Genomic DNA, 25,655 nt, shown 5'->3' on the forward strand with positions numbered 1-25,655 from the left:
ACACACAAAGGCAGCCCTAGGGGAAAAAAATCATAGTGCTAAATGCCTTTTTAATAAAGACAGAGAGATCCCAAATTAATAATCTAACTGTCCACATAAAGGCATTAGAAAAACAAGAAGAATCCAAACCTAAGAGCTCCAGAAAGAAAGAAATAATCAAGATCAGAGCAGAAATTAATGAGTTGGAAACTAAGAAAACAACTTTAAAAAAAAATCAATGATGGATCTTCTGGGACCCAGTCTCGAAGACCTCTTCAATTTCTGTTCAAGAAGATTCACCATGAAAACTGTACTTATGTTAGCTGACCAGATGATCAGTAGAATTGAGTATGTGCATACAAAGAATTTTATACACAGAGACATTAAGCCAGATAACTTCCTAATGGGTATTGGGCGTCACTGTAATAAGGTATTCCTTATTGATTTTGGTTTGGCCAAAAAGTACAGAGACAACAGGACAAGGCAACACATCCCATACAGAGAAGGTAAAAAATCTCACTGGCACTGCCCGATATGCTAGCATCAACGCCCATTTTGGTGTTGAGCAGAGCCGCCGAGATGACATGGAATCATTAGGATATGTTTTGATGTATTTTATTAGAACCAGTCTGCCATGGCAAGGGCTAAAGGCTGCAACAAAGAAGCAGAAATATGAAAAGATTAGTGAAAAGAAGATGTCCACTCCTATTGAAGTTTTATGTAAGGGGTTTCCTGCAGAATTTGCTATGTACTTAAACTATTGCCATGGGCTGCGCTTTGAAGAAGCCCCGGATTACATGTATGTGAGGCACCTGTTCCGCATCCTTTTCCGGACCCTGAACCACCAATATGACTACACTTTTGATTGGACAATGTTGAAGCGGAAAGCGGCACAGCAGGAAGCCTCTTCCAGTGGGCAGTGTCAGCAGGACCAAACCCTCACAGGCAAGGAAGCTGACAGAACCAAGAGTAACCTGAAAGGTTTCTAAGCATGAATTGAGGAACGGAAGAAGCAGAACAGATGGCTGGAGCAGCATTTGTTTCTCCCCAGATCTAGAAATTTTAGTTCGTATGTACACTAGCCATTGGTTGTGGACAACCATTTATTTGGTGTAAAGAACGTAATTTCAGTATAAACTGGCTCTGGGCAGCATTGGTGATGCTGTATCCTGAGTTGTAGCCTCTGTAATTGTGAATATTAACTGAGGTAGTGAAACATGGTTTTCTATTGCATTTTTTCAAGTGGAAAAGTCACCTAAATGGTTGACACACAGATTGGTGGAGAAATTGTGCATATGCCAATTTTTATTAACTATTTTATTTGAACTATACTGCTTTGAGATCTAATTTCAGAGAATGGCATGAACAGTCTTCAGCCACAGTTGTGGTGGTTGTAAATGCTCACAATTGTGTCTTCTTAGGGTTGTTCCATCCCTGGGGTTTGCAAGTTGTTCACTTAAAACATTCTTTAAGTGGTTGTCTTCTTGTTGCAAGCTAGCTGATGTGGTAGCAACCAAAGATTCCAGTGTTAAAGCATGTGAAAGACTGCCTGCTTACCTGTGCTAGAAATAATAGAGTCTAAAGTGAAGACTTAAGAAAAACATAGTGACTAGTATATTATTCTTAGGACTCTGCATTAACTCTATTATGTTCTTGATATTTAAAGAAAAGCATATTTGTCACAAATTTAGTTAACATCTTACAACTGAAAATGTATGTATGATGCCTTGATAAATGTAATCACTGTAAACATCTATATGATGTAGGTTTTTGATTTACTTTGAAATGGGAGCTTTGTGTTTGCAAGTTCGTTAAAAACTAAAAACTTTCCATAAGGAAATGAGATTTTTTTTTTAAGAAAAACAACAAAATGCCTTGCTTACTCAGTATGAAATAAAAATTACCCAGTTTTTTGAAAGACCACTTCAAAAAAAAAAATCAATGAAACAAAGCTGGTTCTTTGAAAAAATACAAAAGATTGACACACCCCTGGACAATTTGATTAAGCAAAAGAAGAGAAGTCTCAAATTAACAAAATCAGAAATGAAAAAGTAGAGATTAGAACAGACATCAATGAAACTGGAATATTCATCAGAACATAGTTCCAAAACCTCTACTCCACAAAATTGGATAATCTAGAAGAAATGGATGAATTCCTAGGACATACTACCTACCAAAACTAAACTCAGAACAAATTAATCTCCTAGACAAACCATGGAGATTGAAAAGGTAATCCCCAAAAGGAAAGCCCAGGACTAGATAGCTTCTCAGCCAAATTCTATCAAACCTTCATTGAAGGACTGAAACCAATTTTTCTCAAACTTTCTCACATAATCAGAGAGCGGGGAATCCTCCCCAACTCCTTTTATGAAGTTAGCATCACCCTAATACAAAAACCAGACAGAGATGCAACAAGGAAAGAAAACTATAGGCCTAGGTCCCTAATGAACTTAGATGCAAAGATCCTGAACAAAATCCTCACAAGCAGATTTCAACAACACATCAAAAGCATTATCTACCTTTATCAAGTAGGCTTCATCCTAGGGATGCAGGTATGGTTCAACATAGGGAAATCAGACAAGGTAATACACCACATAAATAAACTGAACCATAAGAACCACATAATCATCTCAGTTGATGCATAGGCCTGCAACAAAATTAACACCACTTCATAATCAAAAATATGTAGAGAGGGTTTATATCTCAACACAATAAAGACTATACATGAAGCACATAATGCCCCAATAATACTCAATGGAAAAGTCTCAGGGAGTTCCCATTGAGATTAGGAATAAGACAGAAGTGCCCACTTTCACTACTGCTCTTCAACATAGTACTAGAAGTCCTAGTCCAAGCAATAAGATAGGAGAAAGATAAAAAATAAGGGGGGTTCAAATTGGAAAGGAAGAAGTTAAGTTATCCCTATTTGCACATAACATGATCCTATACATAAGTGACCTGAAAGTCTCCATTTCAAACCTTCTAAAGGTGACTAATTCCTTCAGTAATATGGCAGGATAAAAAACTGACACACAAAAATAAGTAATCTTTTATATGCAAAGATAAATTTACAGAAAAAAGAAATCAGAGTGGCTCTCCCATTTTCCATAGCAACAACAAAAAAATAAATACCTTGGAATAACACAAAACAAGGATGGGAAGGACCTATATAATGAAAACATTTTAAAAACTCAAGAAAGAAATTGAGGAGGACTTAAGAAGATGTAAAGACCTCCCATGCTCCTGGGTAGGTGGAATTAATATTGTGAAAATGGCAATTCCAATATCAGGCCTGAAACTCAGCAACTGCTAGAGGAAAAGGTAGGAGAAAACTTTCAACATATTGACATAGGCAATGACTTTCTGCATATAACTCCAATAGCTCAGGAAACAAAACCACTAATAAACCACTGGGATCTCATGAAATTACAAAGCTTTTGTACAGCAAAGGAAACTGTGAATAGAGCAATGAGACTACCTATAGAATGCGAGAAAATATTTTCCAGCTATATATCTGACAGAGGATTATTATCCAGAATATACAAAGAACTCAAGAAAAAAAAAAATAAGAAATTAAATAACCCAATTTAAAAAATGGGCTATGGAACTAAATAGAGAGTTCTCATTAGAAGAAATACAAATGGCATATAAACATCTAAAAAAGTGTTCTACATCCTTAACTATCAGGGAAATGCAAATTAAAACTACTTTGAGATTCCCATCTCACTCTTGTCAGAATGGCTACCATCAAGAAAACAAGTGACAATAAATGTTGGCAATAATATGCAAAAGGGTAACCCTTCTACACTGCTGGTAGGAGTAGAATCTGGTACAGCTATTATGGAAACCAGCGTGGATGCTCTTGAGATAGCTAAAAAATTGACTTGCCATATGATCTAGCTATAGCACTTCTAGGTATATATCATAATGACTCTTCTCACTGCCTTAGAGATATTTGCACAACCATGTTTATTGCTGTATGTTCATAATCGCTAGGAAATGGAACCAGCCCAGATGTCCCTCAACAGGTGGATAATAAAGATGTGGTACATTTACACCATGGAGTTCTATTCAACAGTAGATAAAAATGAAATTTTCAGGGAAATGGATAGATCTGGAAAGGATTATACTAAGTGAGGTAACCCAGGTGCAGAAAACTAAACATCACATATTCTTGCTCATATGTGGATCCTAGCTACAAATGTTTAGATGTGTGTGAGCTGTAACCAAAATTGGTAGCAGAGGCCAGTAAGCTAGAAAAAGGCTAAAAGGGAAAGAGAGGGAAGGACTTCAGGGGGTGGTACTGTATATATTTAAGTAGAAGAACAGATTACAGGGAATGGAATGGTCTTAGTGAGGCCAGAGGAAGAGATTGCATAAAAGAGGGGTGGGGAAGACCAATCAAAATTCAAGATATTCTGAATAAGACATGAAGGCCAACTTTTTGGTTGGATACTGGCATATCCATAAACTATATAGTGCTACTAGAAATCTTTCAGTACCAGGGTTGGAGTACCTTCCAGTTAGTTGTTGGCCAGAGTGGTCCCTGATATCCCTAAAACATTATAGGCCATTGCCAAGGCCCTTGACTTCCTACCAGTAACAGATGATAAGACCCTATTGCTGAAGAATTCACATGCCTGGGTGGCAAGGTCACTGAGAAATCAAGCTAGTACTGAGCAGAAAACCTTCTCCCTGTAGACCAACCAACTGTAAGCTGGAAAAACCTGCACTGCATACACCCTATGGGAGACAGAAGTCATCAGTGGTAAAAACAGGAGACACTGGAAGCCTCAAGTTTGGCGAGACAGGCCAAATGACTGAATGAGTGCAATAGTGGCATGTGTGCTCTGGGTGAAAGCAACTCCTCTCTAAGTGCAGGCTCACTCTATGGGAGGGAATACATGCCTAGTACTGAAAACCTAATCAAAAGCCCATGAGAGGGCTGGAGAGATGGCTTAGCAGTTAAGCGCTTGCCTGTGAAGCCTAAGGACCCCAGTTCGAGGCTCGGTTCCCCAGGTCCCACGTTAACCAGATGCACAAGGGGGCGCACGTGTCTGGAGTTCGTTTGCAGAGGCTGGAAGCCCTGGCGTGCCCATTCTCTCTCTCTCCCTCTATCTGTCTTTCTCTCTGTGTCTGTTGTTCTCAAATAAATAAATAAATAAATAAATAAAATTTAACTACTAGGAATAAAATAAAAATAGGAGGTCCTCTCCATGATATAGGTATGGGAAAGACTTTCTGAACAAAACCCCAGTAGCGCAGGAAATTAAACAATCACTCAACCAATTGGGATCTCATGAAGCTTAAAAGCTTTTGCACAAACATACTATAAGCAGAGCCAATAGATTACCCACTGAATAGGAGAAAAATCTTCACCAACTATACCACTGACAGAAGCCTAATATCTAGAATCTCCAAAGAACTCAAAAAACTAAACAATGAAAAATCAAACAACTCTCTCCAAAATGGGGACAGAGAACTGAATAGGGAGTTCTCAGAGGAAGAAATACAAATGGCTAACACACACTTAAGAAAAATGTTCATCATCCCTAACCATCAGAGAAGTGAAAATGAAAACAACTATGAGATTCCACCTTACTCCAGTAAGGATGGCAATCAATAAAATTCTAATGATGACAAATGATGGCAAAGATGTGGGGATAGAGGAGCCCTCACCCACTCTTGGTGGGAATGTAAACTTGTACAACCACTGTGGATATCATCATGGAGATTCCTGGAAAGGATGATCATAAAGCTACCCACAGACCCAGTTATTCCCTTACTGCATGTTTATCCTAAATGCTCCATGCTTCACTACAGAGATATTTGCTCAGCCATGTTTATAGCTACTTAATTCATTGTAACTAAGAGCTGGAATCAACCCAGGTACCCTCATTGGATGAATTGATAATGAAGTTGTGGTACATTTACACAATGGAATTCTACACAGCAGTAAGAAAAAAAAATGATTCAATGAAATTTGTAGAAAAATGGACAGACTTGGAACAGATAATACTCAATGAATTCACATAATCACAGAAAGACAAATGCTACATGGTCTCACTTACCTGCGGTTCCTAACCTGGACCTACTTGAGTTGCTGATATATGTGATAGGAAACTCAAGACCCCAGCCAATAGGGCATTCCTCCCCCCCCCCCCCGAAATAACTGCTGCTCCCACAACACATAACTACAGCCCCATAGAATGGGAGCAGGGATAAGGGAAAAGAGGGTACCAACACGCTGTATTCATATAAAATATGTTGTCAATGATAATAATAAAATAATAATACACATTTTTTTCTCAGAATTGAAACCCTTTCTTCATGTCATGTTTGGCCCATCACCAAAAAGGGCTTAAATCAGGTGGGGTCAAAGTGCCTTCATATCATGACCTGTGCAAGGAGACCACATCTGGAGCAGGTTTGCAGATGGAGGTCCTTTAGCATCCTGCCAATTTGTTTGTACTTTGATTTGTGCCTAACTGGAGGCCAGTGAAAGTTCAAGAAGAGGACGTATACAAGCAGAGTGCCATTTGGGAGAAGTACTCAAGAAAATGACCTGAGGATATTGGATTGATTAGGGGCTCTGCAATGTCCAAGAGAGAACAGAGGAGGACCTGAACCACAGCCAACTTCCAGAAAGTTCTAAGAGGAAAAGGAAAGCAACAAGGCTGAGCAAGCAAAGATGAGAAGATAAATAGTTCCTTCTGAAGCCTACACAGATGGAATAGTTAACCTATGAAAGAGGACTCAGCCTTAGGGAACATTGGCCCCAAATGCCCCTCTTCTTACAAGAAGCAAACTGAGGCCAAAGGTCAAGAGGAGGTGACTTTACTGAGTTTCAGGTCTGGTCCAGGTCCTTTACTAAGTCCTTTATGACAACTCCCCACCCTCACTCCTCTCCTGATTCCCCCAACAACTCCATGAGCAATTTTCCTGAGATCCTGAAGCTTGGCCTTGGCCTATTCAACTTCAGGGTAAGAAGTCTATTCTCAGATTCCATCTGGGTTCTTTCCTCCATGTTCTACAATATCTCCAGAGAGAAGAGGCTGTCCATCTAGAAACCAGCAGCCACCTGACAGAAATGGCCTTGGCTTAAAACTGAAGTCTACAAGTGGGAGAAATGAGCCCTCTCCCCAGCATGGCCAAGGGCAGAGAACCCAAAGGGGGCCTGCATGCTAGGGCACTGGGACAACTGCTGGGAGCCTCTTCAAAGAGCAGCCATGTAGTAGATAACTCAAAACCAGAACTGAGACACAAAGCAATGGAAAGCAGGGTTTAGCTGACAATAGGACCCTCTAGACTTTACCCTCAAATGAACTATACCTCAATAAGAGACAAGGGAAGGGCTGGAGAGATGGCTTAGCGGTTAAGCGCTTGCCTGTGAAGCCTAAGGACCCCGGTTCAAGGCTCGGTTCCCCAGGTCCCACGTTAGCCAGATGCACAAGGGGGCACACGCGTCTGGAGTTCGTTTGCAGAGGCTGGAAGCCCTGGCGCGCCCATTCTCTCTCTCTCCCTCTACCTGTCTTTCTCTCTGTGTCTGTCACTCTCAGATAAATAAATAAAAAAATGAAAAAAAAATAAAAAAAAAAAGAGACAAGGGAAACCAGAAGGGACTTGGGCTGACACAAATGTTCATCAAGGTCCATGTGCTAAAGGCTTGGTCACCAGCCTGTGATGCTATTATATTGGTGGTGGTGGAACCTATAAGAGGTTAGGCCTAGTGAAATTATGTTAGGCCATTGAGGGCATGTCCTTAAAGGGAACTGTGGAACTTGGATCTTTGTCTCCTCTTTCTTTGCTTCCTGGCCACCATGTAATCACTTGCTCATGTATGAAAGGCTTGATCCCCAACCTGTGGTATCCTAGGAGATGGTACAAGCGTTGAGAGAAGGAGCTTAGTGAGAGGAAGTTTCATCACTGAAGGATGTGCCTTTGATGGGGATATTGGGACACCAGCTCCATCCTGTTCCTCTTTACTTCCAGGCCATCAATAAGTGAGTTCTTTGCTTCACTACTCACTCTCCCATCATGATGCTTGGCCTTACCACAGGCTAAAAGCAACAGAGCCAAGAGACTGTAGACTGAAACCATGAGCCAATATCAATCTTTCCTCCTTCAAGTTGATTTCTTCAGGTATTTTGTCCCAAAGAAAGAAATACGACATATACTGCAAAGGATTTATAGAGGAAGTGATCTCAAGAGGCACCCATAAAAGAGTGGGGGAAGCCAGAAGGGACTTTTCAGACAGCTAAATGGAGACATGGACTCTGAAAAGCTGAAAGCCACAGAGTGGCCAGCTGTTCTACTTTTCCCAGGACAAAAGACTTCCTTAAAATGAACAGACCTGGAAAATCTGGAACAAATTGGTCACCACCTGACCCCACAGAGAATCCCTCTTCTTTTTGTAGTCAGGGGTCCCAGGCTTCTAAACTCCTGTAAGAGGTTGTTGGCTATACCACCTGGGTGGGGTGTGTAACCACTTAGCTATGTACAGGTAAAGTGGATCCCATCCAGTAAGGTTAATCTCCTACATCAGAGGCTGCTCTGAGCTGGCCCAAGCCAACACCTTCCCTATATAGAGACACTGGAAAGCACCAGTAAAGATGAAGAAGCTCTGGACAAGGTACTGGCAATGTCTGCTGCAGGTGCCATTGGCACCTGTGGAAGCCAGCTTATGGCAAACAGCCTCTAACAGAAGTCTCCAAGCCAGTTAATCCCTCCATTTGTGTAAGGGTTGGAGTTTCTGCAATCTGGCAGGGAAGAAGGGAAGGTAGGCTGCATGTTCTGAAGGTGTGGTCATAGGCCATGGATGAGGTACCTCGTTCCCTTGCTCCTATAGGTACTAAAGGCATGGCTCAAGGCTGCAGCAGTGATGCAAACAGGAGAAAGACCCAGGTTAAACTCATGGTTCTGTTAACAATCAAACACACACACACACACACACACACACACACACACACAAAATTACTCATATTTATACACTGTAGACACACTCCACATTCAAGTTAGTTTTGATAAAATAAAAAAATGCTTGCCCATCCATAACCACTGATCAGCTGTCATTTTTTTTCAAAATACAAGGACTCTTTAGTGAGATATCCTGTCTGATGCATGTGATTAGTTAATACTTTTAAAAGGCAAGTTATTGTAGAACAAAGAGGTGTAAAATGCAATATATTTCCAAGGTTCATGGTAGGTGTCCCTGGGTGGTTATTCAGCAAGCATTTATTGAGCTTTTACTATGCAACAATGAACTAGGTACTGGGTGATAAGGAGAAAAGGACAGCAAGAGGTCCCTTCCCTCAAGGGGACAGTCCAATGGTGAAGCTGGACATGAGTACACAAATTCCTATAAAAAATGCTGGGCAATTTATAAAGTAATAGGCATCAGTTGTACCCCAAGCAAGGTTTTATGGGGAGAGTGCATGCAGGTTTACCTGAGGGTCTGATCTTCATAACTGAAGAGTGTATCAGATTGAGGCAAACATTGTTAATGTTCACCAGCATCTGCTCTCCCTTTCTTCCTTATTTTTGACCAAATAAAGGATTATCCAGACTACAACTACCCTTCCAAGGCTCCTTTCCATCTACATGTAACCATAGAACTTAAGCTTGCTAGCAAATAGGATCAGGGTATTGTGTATTATTTTCAGGAAGTGTCCTCACATGAAAAGACCAAGCCCTTTTTCTTCCCTGCCACCTCTTTCTGGTGGCTAGACAGCAGAGTTAATGACTAGATCTTCAGCAACCACCTTGGACTGTATTATGAAACTATTGTGCTGAAGATGGTAGAACAAGATGGAAAAGGCCTGGGTCTGTGACAAGTTTGTGAAACTACTTGAACAATCTTGGGCTTCATTCTCAGAGAAACAGAATTCTATTGCATTTAAGCCATGGTTATTGTGTATTTTCTATCATTCACCTAACCCTCATAGGCAAAGTCATAACAGCAATTCCAGCCCAGACTCATGGGTTATGGAATACATTGACTCACACTCTTAACTTGCATGGCAATTTTCCATCTTTCCCCTCCAATTTCCAGTTAGCACCTCATCCACTCTATCCCATACAACCTTGGTTGTCCCATTCTGTGGCCACACCTTCTGAGCATACAGCCCACCTCACCCTCTCCCGTGCCAGAGTGCTCAGACTAGAGTACTTCTCAGGAATACAGTATTTGCTGTCCCAGCTTTCAGTCCCTTGGATTTATCTCCTTTAAACCCATGTTTCTTCCCAGTGTAGCCACTCTGGATGGACAACTGAAATGAAAGGCTGACCATCTCAGCTCAACTCAGGCTGTGCTGGGGCAGGTGGATGGTGGAGTTTCCTGGTTCAGGGCTACTCATGATTGGCCACAGCTATCCTCTGGCCTGTTGGGCAGCCTCACGCCTCCTGGGCCCACACCTGTTTCCCCTTTCTTCTTCTCCCTGGTGGGAGGCTCAAAGCCAGTCTTTCCACACTGCTTTGGTTCAGGCTTTAGCAAACCCACATAGTTGTTCAACCCCTTTTCTCCTCTCCATTTCTTCACACCAACACCTAAGCTGTGTGCAATTAGCACCTAATGCAATTAGCACTTTATATGAGCTTTCTATGAGCTAATGGAAGCCTTTCAGCTGAGCCCTGGGCTAGGATTCCCTCCAGCCTTCTCCAAGTAGCCTTTGGGGAGATAGCTCCAGTAAACTGAAACGTGGGTAGAAATCAAGAAACCTGGTTTCCCTACCCACCTTCATTTTAGGCATCCTGCATAACCTCAGGTCAATGACTCAACTTTTCTGTGCTTCACATGCTACAACTAGAAAACAGAATGCTTTTGACTTTGAGGAACATGTTAGTGGCTAAAGTAAAGGTTGGCAAACTCTGGGCTCATAGTGTAAATGTGGCTCATGTTCTATTTTTTAAATATTTTTTCTATGTTCTATTTTTTAATATTTTATTTATTTATTTGAGAAAGAGAGAGACAGACAGACAGAGAGAGAGAGAGAGAGAATGGGCACACTAGGGCCTCTAGCCACTAAAAATGAACTCCAGATGCATGTGCCACCTTGTGCATCTGGCTTAGGTAGGTCCTGGGGAATTGAACCAAGGGCCTTTGGCTTTGTAAGAAAATGCCTTAACCACTAAGCCATCTCTCCAATCCCATGTCCTATTTTTGTCAATGAACTTTTATGGGAATGCAACTACACCTGTGTGTTTATATATTGATTCTGGATGTTGTATTCTACAATAGAGCAGAGGAGTTGTGACAGAGCATAGGGCCCTGCAAAGCCTAAATCAGGTCCTGTGCAGCCTTTGGTAGAAAATGCTGGCTAAACCCAGGCCAAATAATCAAGAGGGTACTGACATAGCTCCTGCCTCAAATAGTAGGACAGGGCCAAGTATATCAGCATATACATAATCCTAGTATTTAGAAGGTTCAAGCAGAGGATCTTGAGTTGGAGGTGTGTGGGCTACCTAGCCAAGTTCAAGGCTGATTTGAGCTACATAATAAGACACTATCTCAAAAACCAAACACACGAAAAGTTAGGAGTATGTGCACTCATCCAATATTTGTTGAATGCCTAATAGGTACAAAACCCCACTATGGACACTAGAGCCAGAGGAACTAACAAGCAAACCAAGCCTCGCTCTCCCAAAATGAAAGAGACTAAAGGAAACAAACTAAAACAAACTAAAAGTAGGTGGAGGAGATGCTGTGGAGAATGTTAAAACAGGCCATGGGACAAAGGAAGATGGGGTTGAGACTTTAAGTCACTGGGGATCTAAGGTAAAAGCATTGTATGTGGAGAGAATAATAAGTACAAAGATCCTGAAGCAGGAACCAAGCTGGTGCTACAGATGATAAAGAAGTCAACATCAGGCTTGGGAGATATCTCAGTTAGTAAAGTACTTGCTTTGCAAGCATGAAGGACTGAGTTAAATCCCCAGAACTCACATTAAAAAATACCAGGTATGGTGGCATGTGCTTGTATAATCTCAGCGCCAGAAAGGTGGAAATAGTCAATCTACCCTACTTGGCAAGTTCCACATCCTATCTCAAAAAAGGTGGACGGGCACTTGAGAGGGACAACACCTGAGGTCTTCTGGCCTCTATGCATGCACATGGGCACACACACACACACACACACACACACACACACGAAGGAAGAAAGGGAGGGAGGAAGGGAGGGAGGGAGAGAGGGAGGGAGGGAGGGAGGGAGGGAGGAAGGGAGAAAAAAAGGCAAGCTTGCCTGCAACAAAGGTTATTGCTTTGTAAGAAATGAATCCAGGGTCAACACAGTGGGGCTGGACCCCAGAGGGCTTTGAGAGCATTGTGAAGATTCTGCACTTGACAAAAAACTAAAATTAGATCTTCCATATGACCTAGTTATACAACTTCTGGGTATTTACCTGAAAGACTCTCAGTCAACATATTATAAAAATACTTGCACATTAGTGTTTACTGTAGCACTAATCACAATAGCTAAGTTATGGGACCAGCCTAAGTGGCCAACAAGAGAGGAATGTATAAAGAATATTGGGGTATATATATAGTGGGGCTTCTAGCCATAAAAATGAAATTATATTGTTTGTAAGAAAAATGATTACAACTGAGAGCTAGAGAGATGGCTCAGCACTTAAGGAGCTTGCCTGCAAAGCCCAACAACCTGATTTTGATTCCCCAGTACCCACGTAAAGACATATGCACAAAGTGGTGTATGTATCTGAGGTTTGTTTGCAGTGGTTGGAGGCCCTGGCATGCCCATCTCCATGCTTGAAAATAAAAATAAATAAAAACTTTTTAAGATAAAGTGAATGCAACTGGAGGTAATCATATTAAGCTAATTAAGTCAGTCTCAAATAGCAAATATCACATGTTCTGTTATTTGCAGTTCCTAGATTTTACATATATATATAAAATCATGTATATACATATGATATGACAGTAGACACAAAAATGTATAGGGAAGCAAAGGGGACAAACTGGAGGGAAAGGGGAAGAAGAGGGAAAGTAGGGGTAGGGGGTAATGTAAAATATATACTTATATGAAAAATGTCCTCATATAACTCAGCAACTGTGGGGATGTGCTATGAGGAAAAAAACTTTCCTGAGAATATTTCTGTGGGATGATTTATATGCTAAGTTCCTGTCTTGTAACTTGCCCTGAATTTAATCTTACAACCATGTAATCAGCCTGCTTAGAACAATGTAATCAGATTTACTATGCCTTAGATTTTCTTAGCCCTGAACAACACAGAAGACCAATATTGACAAGGAATGTTTGATATACTGACCTGACCTTAAGCTATGCTCTGCTGTGATCTGGTTGTACTCTTGGCTCAGAATAAAAAAGTGTGTGTCTATGAGATAAGCTGACCACCATTGAAAACAATGGACAATCATAGTAACAAACTTGCCACAAGAATGTTGAAAGCAACAGGTGGGCTCAGAGTAATAGCATTCGTGAATGGGGTATTAGTGTGTTTTGGATCAACATAGTTCAACAAGTCCTGCTCCTAAATTTCTTCCTTTGAGCAAATGTTGAAGGACTATTTTAGAGTCAAAGTTTCTTGTCCCTCACTCATGTGTTGCCTGTCCTTGGCTCACATAATGCTTACTGATTCCCCTCTCAACTTGCTCATGTAGTGCTTACATATTGTTCAGTAAAACAGCATATGAGTGCTGGCTTTGGAGAAGGTGCAGCAGCCACAGTAGGCTCACTCTTGGGTTTTAAACAGCTCCAAGAGTCAATATCTTTATTTCAAGGCACGACCATAATTGGGCAAGCACAGTGAAAATATACAATGAAAAATAAAACTAAGTAAAAATGGTTTGGGGCTGGAGAGATGGGTTAGTAGTTAAGATGCTTGCCTGTGACACCTAAGGACCGGTATTAGACTCTCCAGAGCCCACATTAGCCAGACACACAAAGGTGAGGCAAGAGCAGAGTCACACATGCCCACTAGGTGGCACTAGCATCTGTAGTTTGAGTATAGTGGCTGAGGCCCTGGTGTGCCAATTCTCTCTCTAAAAATAATAATAAAATAATTAAAAATGGTTTTAAAGATTCTGGTTTTGACTCTAACAGCAATGCACTATCACAGTAGGGCTGTGAGCAAAGGAAGAACATTTTGGTGTCTGACTTTTATATATATATATACACCTTTGAAAAAGAGAGGGAGAAAGAGGCAGATAGTGAGAGAATGGGCACACCAGGACCTCCAGCCACTGCAAACAAACTCCAGATGCATGCACCACCTTGTTCATCTGACTTTATGTGGGTACTGGGGAATTGAACTTGGGTCCTATGGCTTTACCAGCAGGTGCCTTAAACACTAAGCCATCTCTCTAGCCCTGGGTGCCTGACTTTTTTGGGGGGGGTGTCTGACTTTTAAAAGACATAGACTTGCATGTCAGATAACAATGAGGGAGCCCAGGTGAGGGGTGAAGGTGGCTTAGAGCAGGGAATAGAGAAGGTGGACTGAAGCAACTGGACACTTGATTGGCTCCAGATCAAAACCAGCAGCACAGATTACTCTAGGAATGAGGAGAGAAGGGTCTTACCCACCCCTGCCCTTCTCCAAATGGCCTAGTGTGTCTTGACATCACCCTCTGCCTGCCCAGTCCTGGAAGAATTTACTAGAAGTCCTCTCTGTCATAAATGATTAACACAAGTTCCACTGATGAAGAAGGGATCTTCTAACTGAAATAGGGGTGAACAGCTAGGGATGATGGCAGCTATTCCATTAAAACTCATTCCTTATTTTGTGAGAAAAGCTCTGGGGCGGAGGGTCCAGAGCCACTTTGGGGACAGGCAAGCAGATAGAGAGCTCCTTTCACCTAAACCACAAGAAGCTTGCTCTGATTGGAGCCCTCTCAGATGCCTTGGATTGGGGGTGGGCTAGAACCCCAACTTTTGGAGCTGGGCTTGCCTGAGGGCCTTGGGGAACTCATGGAGGGTGCTAGAATGATGCTGTGGGATATCTGAGGATTGGTCAGGTGGCGCCTACCTGGCTGTCAGAACAGTCACCCTGAGAGATGCCAGCATCATACAAGAAGCTCAGCCACACAAAATGACCATGCTGGAGCATCAGCATGAATGGGAGTGAGTCCAACAGCAGAGCCAAGTGGGTGCCATCTTGAACACCTGGCCCAGTGGAGCCTTCAGGTCTGGTATCTGACTGGGGCCCACCAGAAACTGTTGCTTGAGTCCTCCAATTTTTAGTCCACAAAACCATGAGCAAGGTAAAGCTTTGAAAGTTTAACAATAAGTTATTATGCCACAGTGTTGGTAAAAACAGTATTGAACAGCCAGGTACAGTAGAACATGCCTGTAGTCCCAGAATGCAGGAGGATAAGGAAGGAGAGACTGAGAGCTCAAGTCCAGCCTGGGCTACAGAGGGAGTTTGAGGCACGCCTGGGCTATACGTTAGAAAAAAAAAGAGACAGGGCAGTCGATATTGTTGCTTCCCTCCCCATCCCTCCTCTTCTCTCTTCTCCCTCCCCTTCCCTTGGGAGCATTCTTGGGAGGGGAAGGGGCAGAGATGATGATGAGGAGGAAAGATGAGGAAGAGAATGGAGAAGGGAAGAAAGGGGAGGGGGACAAAGAGCATTTATTTGGGAGCCCTGCTGCTGAGAATCTGTAGGAGACTTGGTGGTCCCATGCTCCCCACTTACCTGGAGAGAGGCAACTCTAACAAGAACAGCCTTGTGTCATCAAGAGATTCTTTTCTCCCCTATGATTACCCCCATCAGCCCCCCAGAGCGATGGGACCCTTGCTGTCCTGGCCTGAGGAACAGTAGAGCTAGATTTTGTACCCTTCTGGAGTCTATTCCTCCAAGTGGGTGTTAGCATGGGAGGGGTGAGTCCTCCATCCCTAGAGAAGCCAATGAGCTGAGCAGCATCTGATGCCACAGAGCCTCCCCCCCCCCCCCCGTCCACCCCACCCGCACCACCCGCACCAATCCAAGGAGGGAGAGATTTATGCTTCTTACTCCCCATCTGCAAAGCAAAACAAAAATAGCTGAAACGCCGGTTTTCTGCTTTAGCGGCTCTGTGAATAAGCATATAAATTTCTGTGACATTTCTGGAGGCTTGCTGAAGGGGAAAAAAGCCATCCCCAGGATGCGGCCAGCAGCAGCGACAGCATATGGTTTGATGAGAGCGGAGGCAGAGTGCCTGGGAGCACTGAAAAAGGTGACTTTGTGAGGACATTTAGACTCGAGGCGGAGTGTACCTTTAAAAAAATAAAAAAATTTAAAAAAAAAAAAACTTTTTCATTTTAAAAAGGAAAAGTATTGCCTGACACAAGCAGTCACTGTCCCCCAATTGGTCGTTGGCAGGGAGCCACTGCTCTGGGCCACAGGGAACTCATTGGAATCCCCTGGCTACCTTGGGCCACCCCACCTGGGATTCAGGAAGAGGCCATTCTTGTAACCAGCTGGTGAGGGGGAGGGTCGGCAGCAGGGAGCTGAGGAAGGTGTAGGTAACTGCAGGGCATAAGAGGAAGCTAGTTTACCCTCCCCCAAGTTGGATTCAGGCAGGAATGGGGAAGAGATTTCTCCTGTCCTACAGCAGGAACCAGACCTAGCATCAAATCTACATCCACCTGGCATGATAACATACCCCACCCCTTCAGCAAGGTGGCAGACTGGGGACAACTTGTATGCAGTTTCTTTGGGAGAAGGAATGACCAACACATATTCCAGCTGATGCCTACACTTGAATCGGACAGCCCCTATCTACTAGCATGGACCAGGAACCCCAGCACTCAGGCTAGCCTGGGCTACACAAGACTTTTTCCCGAATACACACCAAAACAAGTCAAAACAATTCAGTGTGAGCCTGGCATGGTGGCGCACGCCTTTAATCCCAGCACTCGGGAGGCAGAGGTAGGAGGATCGACGTGAGTTTGAGGCTACCCTGAGACTCTACAGTGAATTCCAGGTCAGCCTGGGCTACAGTGAGACCCTACCTCAAGAAACAAAACAAAACAAAAGATCAGTCTTAGGGTTAAAACCAAAACAGAACATTGCCCCCTTTTAGATTTTAATTCTGCTTTCCTTTTTCTTTAAGTTGGTTTCTTATCAGTCACTTACTCTGGAGCATACATGATGCATTTGAACTTTAATATGAGAAGATAGGAAAAGCCCAAGAAGCCCCCAGACTGTCAAGGGAGAAACAGTAAAAGATGTGAAAGATGGGAGGACCAGTCTAAAAAAGGATTACAGAAGGGGAAGGTATCTCAAAGACAAACTTAGCTTTCTTCAGCTTCATCCAAAGAGCCATCCTGCTACGAGGATCCAGAGATAGCATGGCTGAAATGATAGACACAAAGAAATCATGCTAACCGAGCGCCATGCCCAGTTTTCAGAGCTGCAGTCCACCCTGCCTTCTGCATCAGTGTCTACATGCGAAGCCTTGGATGTTTGCAGAGCAAGGCGAGGAGGTGTGCAGAGCAATGAGCAAACTTCTCCCCTGTGCTTGGGAAGCCCATATCACAAGTTGTCTCCACCTGCTTCGCCAGCCTTATCTTCACCTGCTGTTCTTCTCCCACTCTGCATTATCCACTCCCCTGTTCCACAGTCCCCACTGCATGAAGTCATAGCTGTTGTTAGCCTTTCCCCAGCACCATAGAGCCCGCTGACAGCCAGGAGTGGGGCAGACTTAAAGGCACCCAGCCTGAGCCTGAGGCAGCTCTCTGACCCAGAGCTCGGTACCAGGAGACACAGAAGTGGCTGACAAGGGTTCTGCCTACTGCCTAGAAGGCCTCACCAGATCTTCTAGCCCATCCATGAGGGGAGCAGGGAAACAGAATGTTGGAAAGTTGGTGCTGTGAGGGTAGCAGGCAGCTGCTAAATGGGGGCTGCTGCAGCAATTCCTTGTGGCATCAGGTCGGGTAGATGTCAAGTTGCTGCAAGGGGTTTCCCCAACCTCACTCCTTCTAGGCTCTCCATGGCTCATGCCTTGCTAGCTACACTTAGGCCATGTCCCAAACTATGTCTACATCCTAACCGGTGAATGAAAGCATCTTCAGAAGAAGGGCTTTTACAGATAGGCTTGAGACATAGTTCTTGAATAATCCTGAATTATTCAAGTGAATCCAATGCTGATGTGGCTATGCCCTCTCTCAGCTAAATGTCATGTTCTTAGGAAGCCCCTATCTAATACATTGCCCCACATACTTTCTTTGCATCATCCCTTTCCCTCCCCAGACTTGGATTTTGTTTTCATGGAGCTTGTCATATTCTTACCCACTATAAAATGAACTGACTTCTTTTGCTTACTATCTGTAGTCTCTTCTACTAGAAATTAAGCTCTATGAAAGGATTTTTAAAAATTGTATTTATTTACGAGAGAAAGAGAGAATGGGCACACCAGGACCTCCAGCCACTGCAAATCAATTCCAGCCACATGTGTCACCTCGTGCTTCTAGTTTTAGATCGGTACTGAGGAACTGAACCTGAGTCCTTAGGCTCTTCAGGCAAGTGCCTTAACCTCTGAGCCATCTCTCCAGCCCAAGGGATTTTATGTTGATTATTTTGTTCACTATTGTTTCTCAGTAGTTAGAATGGAGACAACTGTGGCTGGCCTCCGACAACATACTTAGTAAATAAAGGAATGATCTGAATGCAGTCAGAACACATTCTACAGTGCTGGATGCATGGCTACCTGCTTGCACTAGGGTGATCCTCAAAATAGTTCAGAGATGACATCATTGCTTCATTTCCCAGAGGAGGCGGTTCAAATAGATGAAATGATTTGCCTGAGGTCACAAATAGGTGCAAGTCAGATACAAACTCAGAACCATGTGACTGCAAGCTCCATCCCCTCAGCAAAACACATACATGTGAGGTGCTATTATCAGGAGGCTGACAAGGACATAGGAATGAGTGCTAGGTGTCAAGCAAGACTAGTTATAAATCATCTAATATGTGTTTCATGCTCAATATTGGCAGATTGGCCTCTGTCTACTCCTATGTGTATGAAATTAAAATTGAGAAGGTGTGTTCCTGTTGACTCCTATTTAACCAAATCATCATTCCATGTTAAAAGGATCTATAGCTGAGACAAACCACTCAACAAACACATTTAACAAACAAATATTTGATCACTTGTAGAACACATCACCCTTTTCTTTTATGTCCTCCGCCCCCTCCAGGGGTCACCTGCAGCTTCGTGGAGAGTTCTAGACTTACCCATGACCTCTCAACTCTTAAATCTGGCATTCTCCCAACAGGGAAAGTGCACTTCACTGCAAGGCAACGCAGAAAGGCCAGAGACAATACAAGGACTACCTTCACCCAAAAGCAGGTAGGAATTGGTACATATGAACCCTAGCTTCCTGCCTCTCAGTGGAAGGCAACTGAGGCATAAATGCCTCAGTGTTTGCCAGAAGGTTCCCAGTAGGGCTGCGCCTCACTTGCCCACTGTTCCCACTGTCAGTGGGCTTTCCTTTCTTTCCTGACTCACTTCTGTGCCCATTTACTGTACTACTAGGATCTCTTTTTAAATAAATTCCTTGCACATACATCTTTGAGAGAAAGCAGACTAGGACACTGGCCATGTGCACTGTGCTAGCAGTTGGAGAAGCAGAACAGAGGAAGCCCATGGTGAGGCTCCCACAGACCCAATAGAAGAATCTGGAAAGCCAGCTTCCTCTGCAATGTGGTACACCCTCTGGCAGTGAAGATCAGCTGCACACACCCCAGGGGTGTGCTATAAGGGTCGCATACCACTAAGTCTTTTGAAAACACCTTCTGGGGCTGTTGACCAGCCAAGCCAAGATGCCCAGCTCCCGTTAGTGCTGTGATTCATTTTACCCAGTTCATTTGTGACCCTGAAAGTGGCTTAATCCTTCCTTTATCCCATGAATATACTGCTGCAGGATGCTGGGCAGTGTCCACAGTCATACAGACTGGGATTGCACATGGGGATCATCCTCTGATCTGGCTACCAAAACATGGCCCAAAGAACCAAGATCTGCTGCCATGGAAGCCACCTGCAAAGCACACTGCACAGGCTCCAAAAGATGCATCCATGAGATAGGTCCCCAAAGAATTTCTGAAGGATGGTAGCCACCTGGCAACTGGTGAATGTCTCCCAAGGTGTCTCCCTCAGAAGATCACACCTGGAAACCAGCAGCAGCTGTGGAGCGATGGTTTTCAACAGAAGGGTTCATTATCTTAAAATTGCACCACTTCAAAAAATTACTGATGTTAAACCAAACAGACAGACAAAAGATGGAGAGTAAATCACTATGTTCTCCCAAAGGAAGTGAAGGCCATAAGCAAACTGTGGCACTCCCTCTAATCAGCCACCCAAGAATCACACCATCCTCAAGGATATGAAGTAACTATGGGCCAACTGTCCAGAAAACCCACTGTGGCCAAAACCAGGCATTGATCAGGCCGTCTGTCTAACCCTAGCCCTTTCTCACACAATTGGCTCAGCCTTTAACTTCAGCAAGACACATCTAGCTGGTGAGTGGAGGTCCTGACTCTGCAGCACCAGAAAATAGATGCTCTTTGGCCCCTCCAGTTTTCTGACAGAGCACCTGCATTTCAGCCTGAAGATCAGTGCCAGGGAGGGTTTGCTCTGAGCCTTCTCATGTGGCCTGCCCTGGGCTACTGGAGGTACCATCAAGGGAGGCCTAGCCCAGCTTTTTCTAACTGGCCCCCAGGAGGAAAGGAGTCCTTGATCCTTGGCAGGCGCATCCTCCAAAGAGTATGCTGACACTACTGGATGCCTTCCTATGTTCTTCAGCCTAAGCCTATCCTGGAAAGAGGTGCGGCAGGCTTTCAGGCCAGGCAGGAAATCTCTGTCTTCTTCCACAGTGATGTGTTATTCATCAGGAGCCAAGGGCTGGTGAAATGATGTGCGAAGATGAAAGGCAGAGGGAAAGGGCTCCCCGGAAGGCGCATCAGGCCTCTCTGGGAAAGAAGCATTTTCTAAACCAGGAAGTAAAAATCCTGCATTTTAGGCAGTAATTAAAGATGAGATAGTGTGAGTCTCTGAGGACTGGGGAGAAAAAATGAAGGGGGGGGATTTTATCTTCAATGCCACCCAGTGCTAAAAGGGGCAAATTGTACTTTCTAATTCAGCAACAAGGGCAAAGGAGTATGAACCAAGCCATGAGAGTCCTCAGAGGGTGACAGCATGCAGTGAACAAGCTCTGATCGCAGAACCGCACTCGGAAGAAAACCAGGGTCACGCAAGACCTCAGCTCTCTTTCTGGGATTCACTTCTTTTCCAGCTTCTCTTCAGGCTTCCCAAGGGGCCCTAACCAAAAGAATCACCCGTTCCTTCAACATATCCTCACTGAGCAATTATCCCCTGCCACACAATGGACATAAAATCAGGAGAAGGACAGACGCAGCCCCCACACTTTGGGGTTTACAGCACAGAAAGCAAAGAATCCTAGGTAAAGTTGGAGCATTTTGTGGAGCAGAAAGATGCTATGTGCCTTTTTACTACAGGGTGCAAGGTACTCAACTGGGAGAAGAAGCTATCACCTAAAGAAGTGAGGTTTTTTTTGTTTTGTTTTTGAGGTTTTGGGGGGTTTTTTGTTTGTTTGTTTCATGGTTGGGTCTCACTCTAGCTCAAGCTGACCTGGAATTCACTATGTAGTCTCAGGGTGGCCTCGAACTCACCGTGATCATCCTACCTCTGCCTCCCAAATGCTGGGATTAAAGATGTGCGCCCCCATGCCCTGCAAGAAGTGAGTTTTGAGCTGAGATCTGAGGAGTAGGTAGGAGTTAACTGGTTTCAAATGGTTTAGAGAGCATTCTGGGCACATCTTGTCACCCAGTGGCATAATGGATATAGGCAGTGATCCTCAACATAAAAACGAAGCCATCAAGAAATGAGGAGAGCAGGCCGGAGGGATGGCTTAGCAATTAAGGCATTTGCCTGGAAAGCTAAAGGACCCAGGTTTGATTCCCCAGGACCCACGTTAGCCAGATGCACATGGGGGCACATGTGTCTGGAGTTCATTTGCAGTGGCTAGAGGCCCTGGTGTGCCCATTCTCCCTCTCTCTCTCCTTCTCTGTCAAATAAATAAATAAAAGCAAAATATTTTTAAAAAGAAATGAGGAGAGCCATTTAGACTCTGTCCCTCCAGTTCAAATTCATAGTGAGCACCATGGATGAAGTACTTCCCTGCCCTCAACCCCTACTATGGAATCTGATGAAACCTCTAGACATACAGAAAACAAAGGTGATAGAGGGTCATGTTATGACATTATAAAGATGCAATCAGGAAAAGGCACACTGAGAAATTCTACAGGACAAATAGCCTGTTTTGTTTTTTTTTTTTCCCCTGTAATACATGGCAAGAGGAAAGAGAGAAAGACAAACAACTCAGAGATAACTATTTCCTCTGTGTGGATCTCTACACAGACAATCCATCTAAAAGTCATGACATGAATAAAATAATCAGAAATTTCAACATGCATTGGATGGTTGATACTATTAAGAATCTTATTTATCCTAAAAGGTCACTATCTTTTAGGGATAGATATGAAAATAATTATGGGCAAGATGATACAATACTATAGTTTGCTTCAAAAACATATATGGAGAAAAGGAGAGCTGATAAGAATATAGATGAAACCAGTTGGCTATAAGTTGGTCATTGTTACAGTTCAGTGTTGGGTATGTACTTTTTGTATATGTTTTACTGTGGTTTGGATGTGGTTTGAGTTTATCCCTCTGGGGTTCATGTGTTGAAAGTTTGGCCCACAGTATGGTAATGGCAGAGGTAGTGGAATCTTTAAGATATGGAGCCTAGTGAGAGGTCAATAAGGAAACTGCCTTCAGAAGGGATTAATGTACTTCTCCTGGGACCCCAGTAAGTGCTCTCAAGAGTAAGTTGTCATGAAAAGGAAAGTCGTGCCCACATTCTGACTTCCTTTCTTGCCGTTTTATCTTTTCCTACTCAATCCACTTCACATGTTGTGAGGTCATTGCCAAGGGGTCGTCATCCAAGCCAAACCAAAACTGGTGCCATGCCACTGAACTTACAAAACTGTGAGCTAAAGAAATCTTTTCTTTATATATCATCCAGCTTCAGGTATTGTTGTAGCAGTAGGGAACAAAACAATACTGGAAAGGTTCATACTGAAAGTTATTTTAAAGGCATCTGGGCAGAACTTGCAGTATACACAAAGACCCCTGAGCAGGAAGGAACCCATATATTTCAGATCCTAAATGTGGGCCAGTGTAATTGGATCTAGTGGAAAAAAAAAAAAAGACCATGTGCTATGGTGAGGCTAGGAAGAAGGGTGGAGCTAGATCATGTGGGACCTGGGAATCTAAAACTTACCAACGTGGAGCTCCTAAGAAAGCATCTTTGAGCCTCTTGGAGGAATATGATGTCCAGGGCCACCTTGTTTTGCCCAATATAGGAATGGGCATGTGGCTCATAAATATTGGACAAGAATAACAGGCTGGCAGAAACACTATGTACTTGTTTTCCGGGAGGGCATAACTAATGACCACAAACTGGGTGGCTTGGAAAAACAAATCAATTATCTCAGCTTGAGGAGCCAGAAGTCCAAAATTGTGGTATCAATGGGTCCACTCTTGTCTATTTCTCATGTCTGACAGTTGCCAGCAATCCTTGGCATTCTTTGGGTTATAGATCTATCACTTTACTCTCTATTTCCATCTTCACATGGCTTGCTTCCCTCTGTGTGTCCCCATATTTATCCTTCCTCATAAGGATATCATCACATAATGAAGAATGAGACCCAATACACTCTCATCTTAACTTGATTACCTCAGCAAAAACCTTATTTCTAAATAAAGCTACACTCCAAGACAACAGAGATTAGGATTTCTCTATAACATTGGAGGGGGATACAATTCAACCTATAGCACACTGTTTATCATGTGGACCATAGAGTGAACATTAGTGGGTCCATCTGGAACTTCCACTAGTTTCTCAAGGTTTCCACTCTTCCCCAAGTTGCAAGGAGTGCTAGAACCCTGCCTGAGTTGGTTCCTTTGAAACAATTCCATTGGAACAATGGAAACTGTCCCAGGATTGATTGGTTAGGCCTGGCTCCCATGATAAATTTTTCCACCCCACAGAGGCTGGTGCAAGAAAGTTTCTAGAGTTAGAAGACTGGTACAGAGTAGATGGGAACAGCATAGAGCCAGTGCGACTATTGAATGCCATCAAGGGGAAGAGTTTTGGAATGCTCATTGCTGTGCTGGAGATAGTATATTATAGTGACACTGGTTATCAGACATTTCCTCCAAAATGTCCAGCACATCCAACAAACACTTTTTAGGAGTTAGCATCAAAACATAGTTTAACTTGATTCTCTGTTATGAGTTGAAGTATGACTCCTTAAAAGATCTCTTTATAGGCTCTTTGCAAATGTAATCGAATTAAGAGAAGTCATCATGGATTTAGAGTGAGTCTTTATATGAAGAGAGAAATGTGAACACCAGTGTACAGAGATAGGGCATGTGAATGCATAATATTCACCACCACCCAAGAGCACCATGGCCTGCCTGGCACCATGAAAACCTAGGAGAAAATCCTAGGACACAGTTCCCGCAGAATCACCAGGAGGAATCAACTTTCCCTCGACAGCTTGATTTCCAACTTCTATGAGAAACCATTTTTTATTATTTCAGCCAGCCAGCTCATTGTCATTTGTTATAGCAGCCACACATACTCATATACTCTTGTTGTGCCTTTGAGATGATTTCAGCAGAGAAAGAGCCCCCCTTACTTTTAGAATTCATGACTTCTCCTATTCTACGTCTACAAGATCACTACAGACACATATGTACTCACGCCTGCACATGAACACAGTCCCTGTTTGGGACCTAGAATACTAAACTCAGACAACAGCTGGTACACTTGGCATTGCATGTCTAATCCTCTCTCAGACATAGCATGGCTATAAGAAAATACCAGCTTTGGGCTGGATAGATGTCTTACTGGTTAAGGCGCTTGCTTGTGAAGCCTGAGAACCCAGGTTAGATATCCCAGGACCCACATAAGTCAGATGCACAAGGCAGCACATGTGGCTGGAGTTGGTTTGCAGTGGCTAGAGGCCCTGGTACACCCACTCTCTCTATCTGCCTCTTTCTTTCTTTCTTTCTTTCTTTCTTTCTTTCTTTCTTTCTTTCTTTCTTTCTTCCTCTCTCCCTCTCTCTCTCTCTCTCTCTCTCTCTCTCTCTCTCTCTCTCTCTCTCTCTCTCACACACACACACACACACACACACACATAAATAAATACCAGTGTTAGGTGCTCAGGTTGGTATCTGCTGCTCCTTTCTTTCTGGCTACCAGTGTCTTCTTTCCTTTTCCAGTGATGAAGGGTGGGGAAGCGGGGAGAGAAGCAAAGAGTAAGTTGTAACTCACCAGGACTATTGTCAGACGGCTTCCTGGGTTTGCCCAGTGCTTCAAGACCTTTACTCTGTCTTTTCTTTCTTCCTTTTTCTTTCTTTCTTTCTTTCCTTTTTGCATGGGTGTAGTATGCATGTACATGTAGTATGTGTGTGTGATATGTGTGGTGTGTGCATGTGTACATGCTGACAGAGCATCTCGTGTACTTGCCTGCAGCATACTGTGTGTTCACTATCAACAGCCAGAGAAAAATGGTAAGTGTCCCATCCATCACTCACATGCCTGGTTTTCCTTGTGATAGTGTCTCGTGCTGACTC

At 43.4% G+C, this 25,655-nt stretch overlaps 1 pseudogene; it reads left to right on the forward strand.

Annotated features, from left to right (window-relative positions):
- Positions 1-217: 217 nt before the first annotated feature.
- Positions 218-992, forward strand: LOC123456695 (annotated as a pseudogene).
- The last annotated feature ends 24,663 nt before the right edge of the window (positions 993-25,655 follow it).

This window comes from Jaculus jaculus, chromosome X, assembly GCF_020740685.1.
Source record: "Jaculus jaculus isolate mJacJac1 chromosome X, mJacJac1.mat.Y.cur, whole genome shotgun sequence".
Classification (NCBI taxonomy): Eukaryota; Metazoa; Chordata; class Mammalia; order Rodentia; family Dipodidae; genus Jaculus; species Jaculus jaculus.